General features: G+C 41.7%; 1 protein-coding gene across 6 annotated transcripts in view; it reads right to left on the bottom strand.

Annotated features, from left to right (window-relative positions):
• The window catches only part of NTRK2 (neurotrophic receptor tyrosine kinase 2), a 379,702-nt gene that overhangs the window by 21,073 nt on the left and 343,441 nt on the right, over positions 1–15,188 (bottom strand). The gene's annotated exons all lie outside the window — the stretch shown is intronic.

The following is a 15,188-nucleotide window of genomic DNA, read 5'->3' as shown; positions in this document are numbered from 1 at the left end:
GTACCTCACGGACGACAAACATTAAATAGGGTAGCAACATGTCCCAATCCCTTCCGTCCTTAGAAATCACCATTTTTAACATGGACTTGAGGGTTTTATTGAACCGTTCTACTAGCCGATCGGTTTGAGGGTGGTACACCGAGGTGCACAATTGTTTTATTTTTAGCAGTTTGCACAGTTCCCTTGTCACCTTGGACATAAAAGGGGTCCCTTGATCCATCAGGATCTCCTTAGGTAGTCCAAGGCGACAGAACATGGCAAACAGCTCCCGAGCAATCAGTTTCGCTGAGATGTGGCGTAGCGGTATAGTCTCCGGGTACCGGGTGGCATAGTCGACGGCCACCAGTAAATGTTGGTGGCCACGAGCGGATTTTACAATGGGCTCTACCAAGTCCATTGCAATCCGTTCAAAAGGTACCTCTGTCACTGGCAGGGGTACCAATGGACAACGGAAACTTGCGGTGGGTGTGGTTAACTAACATTCGGGGCAGGATTCACAGTACTTTTGGACCTCCGTGTAAATCCCCGGCCAAAAAAAACGCTGCAAGATACGCTCTTGCGTCTTTTTAACGCCTAAGTGTCCACCCAGCAGGTGTGTGTGTGCCAACTCCAGAACCGCCCGACGGTACGACTGAGGTACCACTAACTGTTCCATGACCTCGTCCCTGAATTTGTCTACGCTATAGAGTCGAGGGTGCCGGGGTCCCCTTGCCCCACCCAACATTGGATAGCGGTCGGCAGAATCCTCACCAGCCGGTTGACCACCACCCTCCCCACCATCTAGGCAAGAGTCAAAGACTCAGGCTGGAGCCACCTCTTTACCAACTGCAAAAAGTCATAAGCCTGAGACCGGGCGGGTCGGGTCTCCACATAGGCCCATGAAAATACGAGCTGAGCCCTCACGTATGTATTGACCCCCAGTCGGACAAGGATCTCACCTTTGAGCCTCTGGTAGTCCTGGGCGTCCTCCCGACTGAGGTCGATATAGGCCTTTTGGGCATCGCCGACCAGAAACGGAGCCACCACTTTTGCCCAGTGGCCGGCTGGTAGGTTTTCCTGCTCTGCTGTGCGCTCATAAATGGTCAGGAAGGCTTCCATGTCGTCCTCCGGTCCCATCTTCCTCAACGCTGAGCGAACCTTGTCCCAAGCCTCTCGACGTTCCGGGGCTAGTGTCGTCGGCGTCTCCCTCGGGGCAGCAATTTGTTGCAGCAACAGTTCATTTGTTTTTTGCTGCTGCTGGTACAGTAGCTGCTGTTGCTCCCGCTCCTGCTGTTGCCGCTGGAGACTCAGGTGCTGCTCCTGCTGTTGCGGCTGGGTGAGTACCAGCTGCTTTAACAGCTCCTCCATTTTGTCCACAGGGTGGGGCTGAAAGGTGGCAGGCCGGATTGTGGTCATGCAGCTGCCGGTGCGGTATGCCTCAGTCACAATGCCCGCATTCTCCACCAAGCTGTAAGGAGGCAGTGTTCACACCATGCAGTAACTGAGGCAGTGACCCAAGCAAGTCCAGCATAAACAGCTTTATTCAGCAACTCACGGGTAAACAGAAAAGTCCTCCGATTCGCAGCTGGGTTAACGTGAGTCCTTAAACAACGGTTGCCGTGGGCAACGGCCGCGACGGGCCGCTCAGAGCCTGACGGGTGCAGAGCCTTCCCAGGCGTGGGTTCAGCTGCTCACAGGCCCGCCAAGCTTTCCTGCTATGTTTCTAGCAGGTCCCAATACTGACCAACACTAATCCTTAATGCAGGGTTTTTAAAGGACCTGTGGCAAGAGCCACTAGAAAACCCAGGTTGGAGGGAGGAGGCCGCCCCACTGCCTTCCTGTAGCCTCCTCCAAGAAATGAAGGCCCTGCCAGGTTTTACTAATCTGCCTTAGCCAGATAGCCTGACCAGGTCCATGCTCACCTTCATTCCTGCATTGCAGCCGCAGGTGAGTTTGTGACTGCAATGCACTCCAATGGATTTAATAGGTCTCTGTACACATTCTGAGGGATATATAATGTCCCTCGTATATGATCCTGGTCACTGCCTCACACATCACAGAGGCTTTTCTAATGTGACATGGAATACACAATCTGTTCTAGCAAAAAATGTGCTACAAAAGTCATATAGCGTTTCTTCCCTTCCGAGCCCTGCAATATGCCCGTAGTTTCTGACCATATATGGGATATCCTTATACTCAGGATAAATAGCATAATAAATTGTGTGGTTCATTTTTTTCTGTTAATCTTGTGAAAATTGAAAATTTGGGGGTGAAACAACACTGTGCAAAAAATGAAATTTTCATTTTCACATCCCCTATGTTTTAATATTCTGTGAAGCCCCAATGGGTTCAAGATGCTCACCACATTCCTAGATGAATTCCTAGAGGGGTATAATTATCAAAACAAGGACACATATGAGGGGGTTTCTGCTGTTATGGCACTTTCAAACCATGCCGTGTGCCCAAACAGTAGATTCCGAACCCATATGTGGTATTGTGTTATTCAGGAGAATATCAAACCCACAATTTGTTGTGCAATTTTTCCTGTTACCCTTGTGAAAATAAAAAATTTGGGTTAAAGCAACATTATTGTGGAAAAAAAATAATCTTTCATTTTCATGCCCTACTGTTATAAAATTCTGTAAATATAGGCTCAAGATGCTCATTACACCTGTACATGAATTCCTTGAGTGGTGTATTTTCCAAAATGGGGTCAATTGTGGGAGGTTTCTGCTGTTTTGGCACCTCAGGGTCTCAGCAAATGCGACATGGTGTCCGCAATCTATTCCAGCCAAAACTGCGCTCTAAAATTATAATAGCACTCCTTCCCTTCTGAGTCCTGCTATGTACCCAAACCGCAGTTTCTGATCCCATATGGGGTGTTGGTGTACTCAGGAGTAGAGATGAGCAAACAGTTAGTGTCTGGTGCTAAACGCCAAACAAGGATTTCTCTCGGAAGTCTGTTGCAATGTTTGGAGTTCTGGGGAAAGTCCGGGAGGGGAGAGAGAGAGAGAGAGAATATTTTCCAGCGCAAAAGTTCGGGGCCCCATTGTTTTCAATGGGGTTCGGGTTCTGGTTCAAGTTCGTGTACAGTTCTGATACCCAACCGAACTTTGGAATAAAGTTTGGGTCGGGTACCAGAACTGGAACTTCCACAGGTCCGCTCATCCCTACCCAGGAGAAATTGAATAACAAACTGTGTGGTTAACTTTCTCTTGTTACTTTTGTGAAAATGAAAACTTTCTGGCTACAGCAACATTTTTGTGGAAAAAAATAAAAATTTTCATTTTCACGTCTCAATGTCATAAAATTCTGTGAAGTACCTGTGGGTTCAACATGCTCATCAGACCACTATATTAATTTCTTGAGGTGTGAAGTCTCCAAAATGGGGTCAATTGTAAGGGGTTTCTACTGTTTTGGCATGTCAGGGGCTCTTCAAATGTGGTAGGGCTTCAGGAATCTATTCCTGACAAAATTGCACACCAAAATTCAAATAGCGCTCCTTATCTTTCTAGCCCTGTCGTGCGCCCAAACAGAAATTTCCGACCACATATTGGGGCATTGTCATACTCAGGAGAAATTGCACAACAAATTGTATAGTCTATTTCACCTGTTACCCTTGTGAAACTATAAAATTTGGGGTTAAGAAAATTCCTAAACACTGGGATATCTTGAAGCGTTCCAGAGTTATTACCACTTAGAGTGCTAGTGGTCAGATTTGAAAAAATTAGCCTTGTCAGGAAAGTGAAAACAGGCTTCGTCATTAAGGTACTAAATAAATAGCTTGATCAGTTGGGATGTCACTGTACACACTCTGATGCTGTCCATTCACTGTTTACAATGTTAAACTGTGAATGGATACAGCAATGAGGAATAACATTGAAGAAAGAAACTCTGTAGTGGTATTTCATGGCGCAAGTAACTATTTACTAATACATGCATTTCAGGAGCTCACAGATCCTCTTTAAAAAGTTTGCATCAAGTTATTCAGGATAAAGGTTAAGTTCCTGATCATTAGGAGTCCTGGTTCCACTATTGATTCATTCTGAACTGCACATCAGAAGGCATCCAGCTACAGGTGTTTCAATTACCTTATCCTACCACTCACAAAGGCTACCATGGTTCCTCTTCAGCGATTAGTCCCACTTTTTTCTTGGACACAATAATGCCAGGAGATAGTTCTGGAGGCCACATGGACAAGAGGCCATCACAAGGAAACTTTACATTTGTCCTATTTCCAAGATTATGGTGTGGGGTGGCATAATGTATGGTAGCCGGACTCCTCAAATCTTTATTCAAGGAACACTAATAGCTTCGCTTTATGTTGATTTGGTGGCGGGACCAGACATTCCTCCAAAGTGTCCAAGGAGCTTGTTTTTTCAACAAGACAATGCCAGGGTGCCCTCCAAAGTGTCCAAGGAGCTTGTTTTTTCAACAAGACAATGCCTGGGTGCCTGTAGCTTGTGCTACTGTCAGCAGCCTGGGTGGCCTAAAAGTGCTACCATGGCCTGCAGCGTCTCCGGATATGTCTCCCATTGAGCCCATCTGGGACATCATTGGTTGGCAATTGCAAAGGGAGCTGCCAGCAGCCAATCCTGATCATTTGCATGTCCAAGTGCATTCAGGGTGGCAGAACATTCCTCCCAGCCAGAATTGATAACCCCATTAATAGCATGCCAAGGTGTATAATTGTGGGGAGTTCTGTGCATGGTGCTCATACTCAATGCTGAAAAAATTGAGATATTTTGAAAATGTTGATTCTATTTTTTTTTATAATTTACATATCATAATCAATATGTCTATTAATCCTGTGATTTATATAATTCCACAAATTTTCCTTCCTGGTGTTGCGATTTTTATGCTGAGGAGATTAGGGAGTTCATCTGATCCACAGTGCTTACTCTAAAGGCTGTGCAGAGTTGACATGATAATAGGTTCATGCAAAGGAAGTATTTTTTCATACTGAGGACAGGGTAGCTCACACCATCACATATAGCCCCCCCCCCTATTATTTATTTATACAGAGGAAGTTCATAAAAGCATCATATGTCCCTAGATTGTAATGGTCCCGAAGATAATGTTATTAATATCATCAGTGAGGCTGCACAATTAGCTGACAAGGAAAATCCTCTTAGATTGCTGCATTAAAAGAGCTTTGTCAGGTTTGTTACCATATGGATTGCAGAAGTAAGAGTAGCACAGGAGAGCAAAAGGTTTTCAAGTTACATCCCAGTGATAAGACTTAGGCTACATTCACACATCTGTTTTACACATCTTTTACACATTTTTTTTTCTCAGACAGCACAGGGAAGAATAGAATTTCATTAATCCTTACACATCTGTTTTAAAAAACGGATCTGTGTGTCAGAGCATGTCCTATAGTCATCCTTTTTGTAGATTAGACTCGGCCATTAAAGTCATAGGCTAAGTGCCCACGATGCGGAAATGCTTCGGATTTTTCCTGAGCGTTTCTGCATCTCCCTAGCAGAAAAAATGCATGTGGATTTTACATGTGTTTTTTCAGCCAAGGACAAGTGTCTGTCACGCTTTTTGCACATGCGATTTCGCATGCGGGTTGTCAAGCGCTTTCCAAACGATTTTAGCATCACTTGGAAAAGTGCTTGACAACTTGGTCACACTATATAAATCCATGCAACCAGCATGGATTAGTGTGACCAAGTTAGTAGTTAAAAAAAAGAATAAAATGGTAAAAAATAAAAAAAACTTATACTCACCTTCCGATGGCCCCCGGTCTCCTTCTCCGGTTTCCCCGTTGGCTCGCGGTGCTGTAAAAGGACCTTCCATTACGTCATTTAGTCATGTGACCTGTCACATGACTAAATGACTTCATGAAAGGTCCTTTTACACCATAGCGAGCCACTGGGGAGCCTGGACGCACTGTGCAGGAGACCAGGGGCCATCAGAAGGTGAGTATAATGGTTTTTTTTATTTTATTTTTCACAGGTACTATGGTACCCGGGTCTGGATGAGAGTCTCCTCTTCTCCAGACCCGGGTACCATCCGCACATTGAATCGTTTAATATCCGCATGTGCACATGTAGTCATACGGATATTAAGCGATTCAATGCAAGTCAATGGCGGCAATTACGCTGCTTGTCTGCAAAATTAATGGATATGCTGCGTATTTTTCTGTAATGATAATCCGCAGCAGAAATTTCCGCAGCATGTGCACATGCGGATTATCATTGAGGAACATTGCAGACCTTCTACCAAATGTTTTCGCGGCGGAATTGCGCGGGGGAAACGCTTAAAAAATGCATAGTGGGCACGTAGCCTAATGGTGAAAATGAAGTTTCATTGATCCATACACACATTCATTTTAAAAACAGATCTGGGAGTCCAATCTGTGGGAGCATGTCCTATTCTCATTTGTTTCGCCGATCAGCCCTTAAAGTCTATGTGGTTCTGTATAAAATGGGAAGACATACTTTTAATTGTACTTCAATGTTCCATCCGGGTTTTTTTTCTTGGACAACACACAGACCCATAAAGTTTCATTGATCCCTACACACATTGTATTTAAAAACAAATCTATGTGTCCAGTCCATCAGATTCAGAGCTTGTCCTATTCTCATTCATTTCACGGATCAGACTCAGCCATTAGAGTCTAGGGGTATCTGTATAAAACGTATGAAACAAGGAAGACATACCTAGTACTTCCAGGTCAATCCATGTATCATCCGTTTTAAATTGATACATTGTTAAGAGTCAATGGATAAAAAAGTTCAAACAATGTACCTGCTTCAATATTAAAAAAAAGAAACAAATGAGAAAAAAACAGATACAACATGGATGCAAATCAGAGGCAAAACGGATCCCACATGGGTGAGAAATGGTCTGTTTCTCACGGATGCAAAAATTCACAAGTATGTGTAAATGTAGTCGGCTTATAAATAAGAGTCCAGACAGTTTAAGTCCTTCAGTTTTTAAAAGCAGATGAAAAAAAAAATGGGTGCAAAATGGAGGCAATATGGATGACACAGATATAAAAATTGACAATCCGTCAGAAAGAGAAGGTTTTTTTCTCGCTTGTCCCCTGTTTTGCATTCATGTGGCATCCTTTTGTTGCTCATCCATTCTTTTTCAATGAAGGAGGATTGTCCCTAATCCAATAAAAAAGACCCCTGGAAGGTCACGTGAGCCTTCCAATTTGCATCTGTGTTTAATACTTGCATGGCCGAGTCTGGTCTGCAAACACAGAATAGGACATGCTCTGAGTCCCATGGATCTCACATACGGATGCATGTACTTCTCCGAGTGTATAGGTCGATGAAACTCTATAGGTCCGAGAAAAAAATGGGCCGCAAACGGACACGTCGCACAGATGTGTGAATGTAGCCTAAAAGTGCTAACTGTCTAATTCTACCCCTTTACTGTAAATGTACTGTATCAATCTACCGCTAGACCTTTTTCTGCAGTCGCATTTACATCAGAGGCCAGGTAGACTTCCTGCGTTCATTATTCTGTAGGTTTGTTACGTGACTGCAATAACTCGCTTCATCCTCATCGCACCACCACTCCCAATAGGCACTGGCGCTTGCATTCAGCTCTTAAAAACAACCTTTACCTGTTGAAATATGTAAAAATAATACACATGTGGCATGAAAGCAAACTGTAGTAATGGCGCTGCATACTAATTGAAAAACTAATGACTTCTTCCCATCTCTACCTTCCTTGTTCTGAATTGCCTATTTCAAGCAGAGCAGGTCGGCTGCCATGGAAACTGAGCCCGGGAATGCACAGGACCCATACAGTCAACAAGCGCTCGCTCCACAGCTCGCAGCTTAACTCTTTGTCTGAGACTGCAGACAGACAAGGGGTTAACCTAAAATGCAAGCGAGAAACAGGAAGAAGCATTATCTGAACATTATTATGTTAACTAACAGGCTGAGGATATCGCTGCATTACAGTTAATGCTACGAGCAGGTGACTGCCAGCAACAGATTAACCTCCTACTTTAATAATATATTAGTGTTAATGGTAAGTAACCCTCAGTAAGGTAGCCCTGCAACTAAAGCGCCGCTTCACCTATTCAATTATTAAATGAGTAATTTAATGTACATTATTACAGTTGGGTGCCAGATTTTCTTAATTAAAGGGGTGGTCCAAAACTAACATTTATTTTAATCCTAAATGCCTATCTATTTAATGTCATATTCTAATCTCTTTTCTAATATACTTTAATTAAAAATTCTCTATCGCTCCCTCGCTATGCTATCTAACTGCTTTATTTTTTTTACTTACTTCCTGTTTGATAACTCTTTGTTTGAGAACCTCCAGTACATGTTGGAATACTCAAATGAGCCGTCATCAGGGGGCAGAGGCTGCGATCATGGCCACAGCCTCTGTCCCCACCCTGAAATGAAGCGTCATCAATGAGGTCCATTTCAGGAGCTGGGCTATTCCCTGCTCTACCGAGCATACGTTGGTTATCAATTCCGACATATGCTCCGTAAGATCTTGTCAGTGTTCACTATTTTTCTTAGAGCACAGTGACAATGCGCTCCCTTGCCAACTCTGATGAAAAATGATGAGTCGGCAAAAGAGTGCACTGTCAGTGCTCATTGTAAGAAGATTGCTTGGTGTGCAAGAAAAGCAGAGACCAGACCAGCCCCATCAAATAACTTCACTTAAAGTATATTGGAAAAGAGATTAGATTATTACATTAAATAGGCAGATATTGAGGATTAAAATAAAGGTTAGTTTATGACCACCCCTATAAGGTTATGTTTGCTTTTAAAATGGTTGATCCTCATGGCAGTACATGCATTTAAAGTAAAAGTAAAAATATTGTGTATCCAATGCACATTGTTCATATAAAGTCTTCAGAAGAGTGCATCTTCAGGTGAAAAATGACACTAAGGGAAGGCAGCTGGCTATGATTTTGATGAATATCAAATATATCAATATAGAGCAGACAACAAAAATTTTCATACAAAACTGGCAAACCTTCCAAAAATTGCTTAAAGAGTAAGTGTAGTTTAATTTATTTTTTACATAAATCAAAAGTAAACATGAAAATAAGAAACATTGTAATATATTTTATTAGAGAAATCCGCTTCTTTCTCTGTCAGGACTGATCCTTCATTGTTAAAATTCTCAATTCACGGGTAAAATCTGTGTTCAGTGAAGACTGAATATAGGAGATCAGGAGAATTTAAAACAAATTGTCTGTGTCTGCGTCTAGCTCCTTCCCACTCTTCTCTCCATAGAACTTTACAAGCAGCAACTGTCATCTTCTATCACAGTAATGCGGCAACGTGTCTCCGCTAAATATAGATTTTACCCATGAAATGCTATTAATTTATGAAAAAAATAAAACAATGGTTACTCTTTAAATAATAACATGTTTTTGATGATTCTACAGTGAGTTATAGGGGCTCTAATGGCTTATATGGCACTAGTCTAAAATACATACATCCTTTTTTTTCTAATTTGCATGCTTTCTCCCAGTGAACAATGATTGGAAGACTTTCTACACCAGCTGGATCACCACAAGTAGAGCCAGTACCTTTCAACAGTTGCATCAAAGGCCCATCCAACCAGAACCCTACTTTATACTGACCAGGAGCAAAACCTCAAAAACAGTGCTTTCTACCAATGGGAGTCTCTGGTGTGGCTGCTGTCTTGAAACATGTTTCAAGGCTCTTTAACCTCTTTGAACTGACACAATAGTATGTCGCAGTCATGTTACCACCATGTAACATGATTAGACTAGGGTGAAGAAGAACCCTAGTCCAATCTCTTCAATAGAGCTTTATTATAGTATACTGTACCCATACAAATAACTTTTCACAACTACTTAGTTCCTGTGGATATATGAAAATAAAAAAAAAAGATTGTTAAAGCAGAACAGTGACTTTCTCACCTTCCAGCAGCCTGCTGTTCCCCTTTCTTCAGACTCTCTGTAAGACTCTGTTCACATCTACTTTTTAAGCTCTGCTTGAAGCCTGATTAGCAGATTCCGATGGGGCAAGAGATATATACATTATTTCTCCCATCGAATGTTTACATGTGATTTACTTTTTTTATATTCTTGTGATCATTCATACAACTTATATATGGACCAACGTATTGGACACACCTCTTAATCATTGAATTCAGGTTTCTAATTCAGTCCTATTGTCACAAGATGTATAAAATCCAGCCCCTTGTCATGCAGTCTGCCTCTACAGACATTTATGAAAGAATGGGTCATAACAATTTAGATTGTGAATTTTTTTCGCTCCTAATATTCCACAAACATCTGTTAGTTATTGAAAAGTTAAAGTCTTTAGGAACCACAGCAGCTCAGCCACAAAGTAGCAGACCACATTAAGTTACTGAGCGGGGTCACCAAGTGCTGAGGGGCATAATGCAAAAAAAGTCACCAACACCATGCTGACTCAATAACTGCAGATGGCATTAACATCATTACAAAACTTTGTGCCAAAAGTTCCATAGCATGGGTTTCCATGGTCAAACAGCTGCCTTATATCACCAAGCACAATGCCAAGTCTCTGATGGAGTGGTGTGAAGCACACTGTCATTCTGAAGCATTGAAGATGTGTTCTGTGGAGTGACAAATCATGATTTTCTACCTGAGTTTGGTAAATAACAGAAGAAAGTTACCTGCCTGATTGCATTGTGCCAGCTGGAAAGTCTGGTGGAGGAGGGATGACGCCATTAGGTTGTTTTTCAGGGATCGGCCTAGGACCCTTAATTCCAGTGAGGTGAAATCTTAATGCTTCAGTATACCAATACATTTTGGACAATTATCTGCTTCCAATTTTGTGGGAACAGTTTAAGGAAGGTCCTTTTCTGTTCCAGCATGACTGTGCCCCAATATGTGACTGTGACCATGACTGTGGTCAATAAAGGTCCATGAAGGCATGGTTGGATGAGTTTGACTCTTTACCTCAACCCCATAAACACCTTTGGGGTGAACTAGAATTTATATTGTGAGTCAGGCCCTACCATCCAACATTGGTGTCTGACCTCACAAATGATCTTCTGGATGAAAGGGAAAAAAATCCCACAAACACCCTCCAAAATCTTATAGAAATACTTTCCAAAAGAACAAGGGGTGGTGGTGGTAGGGTGGCTCCATATTAATGCCTATGGATTCAGAATGGCATGTCATACAAGCTGCTACCGGTGTAATGTGTAGTTGTCCCATTACGTTTGTCCACATGATGTAACATAGTACATGAGTATAATAAACAATGTATCCAGAAGTGTGGCTATACGAAGTGACGAAGTAGCAGGTAGCCCTAGGTCCCGTCAGCTCCATAACAAGTTATCAGTAAGTAGGGTCTCGTCTACAGATTGTGCATACCCTGATGTTTCAAGTTACACCTCAGAGTATACCTATAGCACATCATAGCAAGATGCTTTCAACTAAATATCTATAAATATAGAATAATTGAAATAAACATTAAAATGAAATAAAATGCATACACTACGGTTGTAGCTTCCTTGCATTAACCCTTTACTTTTGTACTGCAGAGGATGGTTTCCTAGCAACTTCTGAATAGTATCACTTGTGTTATTCGCAGATGAAGTGCTTGAGATCTGAATTAATTGGCTACTAGGCAACCGCTCGGTAATACAACAGACATGATCCTCAAATATGTGCTCAATTCACGGGTTAATACGTAAGAGGCAAGGACTTTAGCTGAATTTCTCGGTCTGTGCATTTTCTAGATGGAACACAACGGCCTGACCCTTCCTACTTGAGATCCTGGTGATTTCATTTTTTTTTTATCATACAAAAAATGAATTAAAAAACTGTATGAAACAAATCCTAAAGCATTCTGCAGCAAGGAACATGTGCACTGACATCCCATAACACTTCTATATTGATTTTACCTCGGAGACAATGTAAATTTGGTGAAGCCGAAGGTGCATAAATTATAGGTGGTCAGAACAACATCATGGCATAGAGGGTAGGACATGTGTGGATAATATTCGAAGATCTCTGCAGCAGATGGGAAACTGAAAGTCCTCATTTCTGCACTCCAATAAATGTCGCCGGCATGTCTCTTGCTCATTTGTGCTATGGATTTGTAACCTAGGAAACCTGAACGTGAACTCTGAGAAGAAATGCTGAAGAGCCATTAATCCCTACATTTAAGGGCTCATTCAGACCAGCACACCATACGGACGTGTGCTGTCCGCGTTAAAATCCAATAGCACATGCACCAATGTTATTCAATAGAGTTTTTCAGATGACAGATATTTTACTAGATCTATTATCTACTGTGAAAAAAAATCAAAACATGCACTAGTCTCTTTCATATTTCAGATGAGAATCACCTATTCAATGGTTGTGCAAAAACGTTAGATCCACTATGGATCATCTGTTTTGCATCCAATTTTTCTACATACATTGCAATTATTATCATTGGAGACTGTACTTGTCCTTGTAAATCTTTTTAAATGTTGACATATAAAAAAGAAAGATGCATGGATATAAAAAAATAGACATACCGATGACAAACGGATAGAATGTGCATGACAATTCTACTGAAAATCATAAATATTTTCTAGATGTGAATTGGATGATTTTTAATACGCTTGTCTTATTGACACACTATGTCACGGCCTGCAGTCACTCTATGTGATTGCAGACTTGTGAATCCTCACATGCACACACTGCATGCTGTCAGGATTCTCCAGTGCCGCGAACAGTCAGGTTCATGACTATAAGTATGCAATTTGCATACATGCAGTCACGTGCTGACAAGGCATATGCGGCCTCGTTCAATACACGTGAATTAAATGAGACCGGACACATCTAGTTAGAATGTGGCTCAAAGTATGCAAATCTCACACTTATGATCAGGTGACATACTCCTGGTGCCTAACAGCCCGCACAGAATCCTGACAGCCCGCACTGTGAGAGCTGTGATGATTCATAACTTAAGTCTGCAGTCACAAGGAGTGACTGCAGACTTGAACCCCAAGCCTCGACATCACCTTTAATTGAGACTTCTAAGTAGAAAACATCATGTTATTAAAGCCTACAAAGGATCATCTGTATATTAAACTGCTTCTTATGTCTCATGTATAAAAAAATATGTATACATACAGTACAGACCAAAAGTTTGGACACACCTTCTCATTTAAAGATTTTTCTGTATTTTCATGACTTTGAAAATTGTACATTCACACTGAAGGCATCAAAACTATGAATTAACACATGTGGAATTATATACTTAACAAAAAAGTGTGCAACAACTGAAAATATGTCTTATATTATAGGTTCTTCAAAGTAGCCACCTTTTGCTTTGATGACTGCTTTCCACACTCAAGAAGTAGTCACCGGAAATGGTTCTCACTTCACAGATGTGCCTTGTCAGGTTTAATAAGTGGGATTTCTTGCCTTATAAATGGGGTTGGGACCATCAGTTGTGTTGTGCAGAAGTCAGGTGGATACACAGCTGATAGTCCTACTGAATAGACTGTTAGAATTCGTATTATGGCAAGAAAAAAGCAGTTAAGTAAAGAAAAACGAGTGGCCATCATTACTTTAAGAAATGAAGGTCAGTCAGTCTGAAAAATTGGGCAAACTTTGAATGTGTCCCCAAGTGCAGTTGCAAAAACCATCAAGCGCTACAAAGAAACTGGCTCACATGAGGACCGCCCCAGCAAAGGAAGACCAAGAGTCACCTCTGCTTCTGAGGATGTTTATCCGAGTCACCAGCCTCAGAAATCACAGGTTAACAGCAGCTCAGATTAGAGACCAGGTCAATGCCACACAGAGTTCTAGCAGCAGACATATCTCTTCAACAACTGTTAAGAGGACACTTTGTGAAGCAGGCCTTCATGGTAAAATAGCTGCTAGGAAACCACTGCTAAGGACAGGCAACAAGCAGAAGAGACTTGTTTTGGCTAAAGAACACAAAGAATGGACATCAGACCAGTGGAAATCTGTGCTTTGGTCTGATGAGTCCAAATTTGAGATCTTTGGTTCCAACCACCGTGTCTTTGTGCGATGCAGAAAAGGTGAACGGATGGACTCTACATGCCTGGTTCCCACCGTGAAGCATGGAGGAGGAGGTGTGATGGTGTGGGGGTGCTTTGCTGGTGACACTGTTGGGGATTTATTCAAAATTGAAGGCATACTGAACCAGCATGGCTACCACAGCATCTTGCAGCGGCATGCTATTCCATCCGGTTTGCGTTTAGTTTGACCATCATTTATTTTTCAACAGGACAATGACCCCAAACACACCTCCAGGCTGTGTAAGGGCTATTTGACCAAGAAGGAGAGTGATGGAGTGCTACGCCAGATGACCTGGCCTACACAGTCACCAGACCTGAACCCAATCGAGATGGTTTGGGATGAGCTAGACCGCAGAGTGAAGGCCAAAGGGCCAACAAGTGCTAAGCATCTCTGGGAACTCCTTCAAGATTGTTGGAAGACCATTTCCGGTGACTACCTCTTGAAGCTCATCAAGAGAATGCAAAGAGTGTGCAAAGCAGTCATCAAAGCAAAAGGTGGCCACTTTGAAGAACCAAGAAAATAAGACATATTTTCAGTTGTTTCACACTTTTGTTAAGTATATAATTCCACATGTGTTAATTCATAGTTTTGATGCATTCAGTGTGAATGTACAATTTTCATAGTCATGAAAATACAGAAAAATCTTTAAATGAGAAGGTGTGTCCAAACTTTTGGTCTGTACTGTATGAGAAGGCAGCACTCCAAATTATAAGGAAAATTTTTTAGAAAAAAATGGACTCAATAAAGTCCATTTTTTTCTAAAAAAATTTCTTTATAATTTGGAGTGCTGCCTTCTGATATATTTTTCTGATATGTGCAGTATATATATGCATATATATACATAGATGTGCAGAGATCAGGGGTGGACACAGACATATAAGGGCCCCTGTGCAAGAACAGTATATGGACTCAATTGCTAATCATAATACACAATCCCACCTGCTTTGGCGGTGAATGTGGGCCCCTTATCTCTTGAACCCTTGTGCAGAATTAATCATAACAATATCTTCATAATTCTGATTCCTGTACATAGTAAATCTAAACTGTCTCCTATTTTTCTAGCATCACTGATTGACCAATTTGCAGCAGAGGTCTACTTTAAGCTGTATAATGGAATGTTAGTCTTGTGGTGTCTCTGGGGGCTACCATATTTTCCTGTAAAAACAATGCTTTTAGGGGTGAATACTGCTATAATGAA

This window comes from Phyllobates terribilis, unplaced genomic scaffold, assembly GCF_046119375.1.
Source record: "Phyllobates terribilis strain yellow unplaced genomic scaffold, ASM4611937v1 Scaffold_1__5_contigs__length_1240528914, whole genome shotgun sequence".
Taxonomy (NCBI): Eukaryota; Metazoa; Chordata; class Amphibia; order Anura; family Dendrobatidae; genus Phyllobates; species Phyllobates terribilis.
Note: the sequence above shows the minus strand (reverse complement) of the source record. Positions and strands in the feature narration are given on the sequence as shown.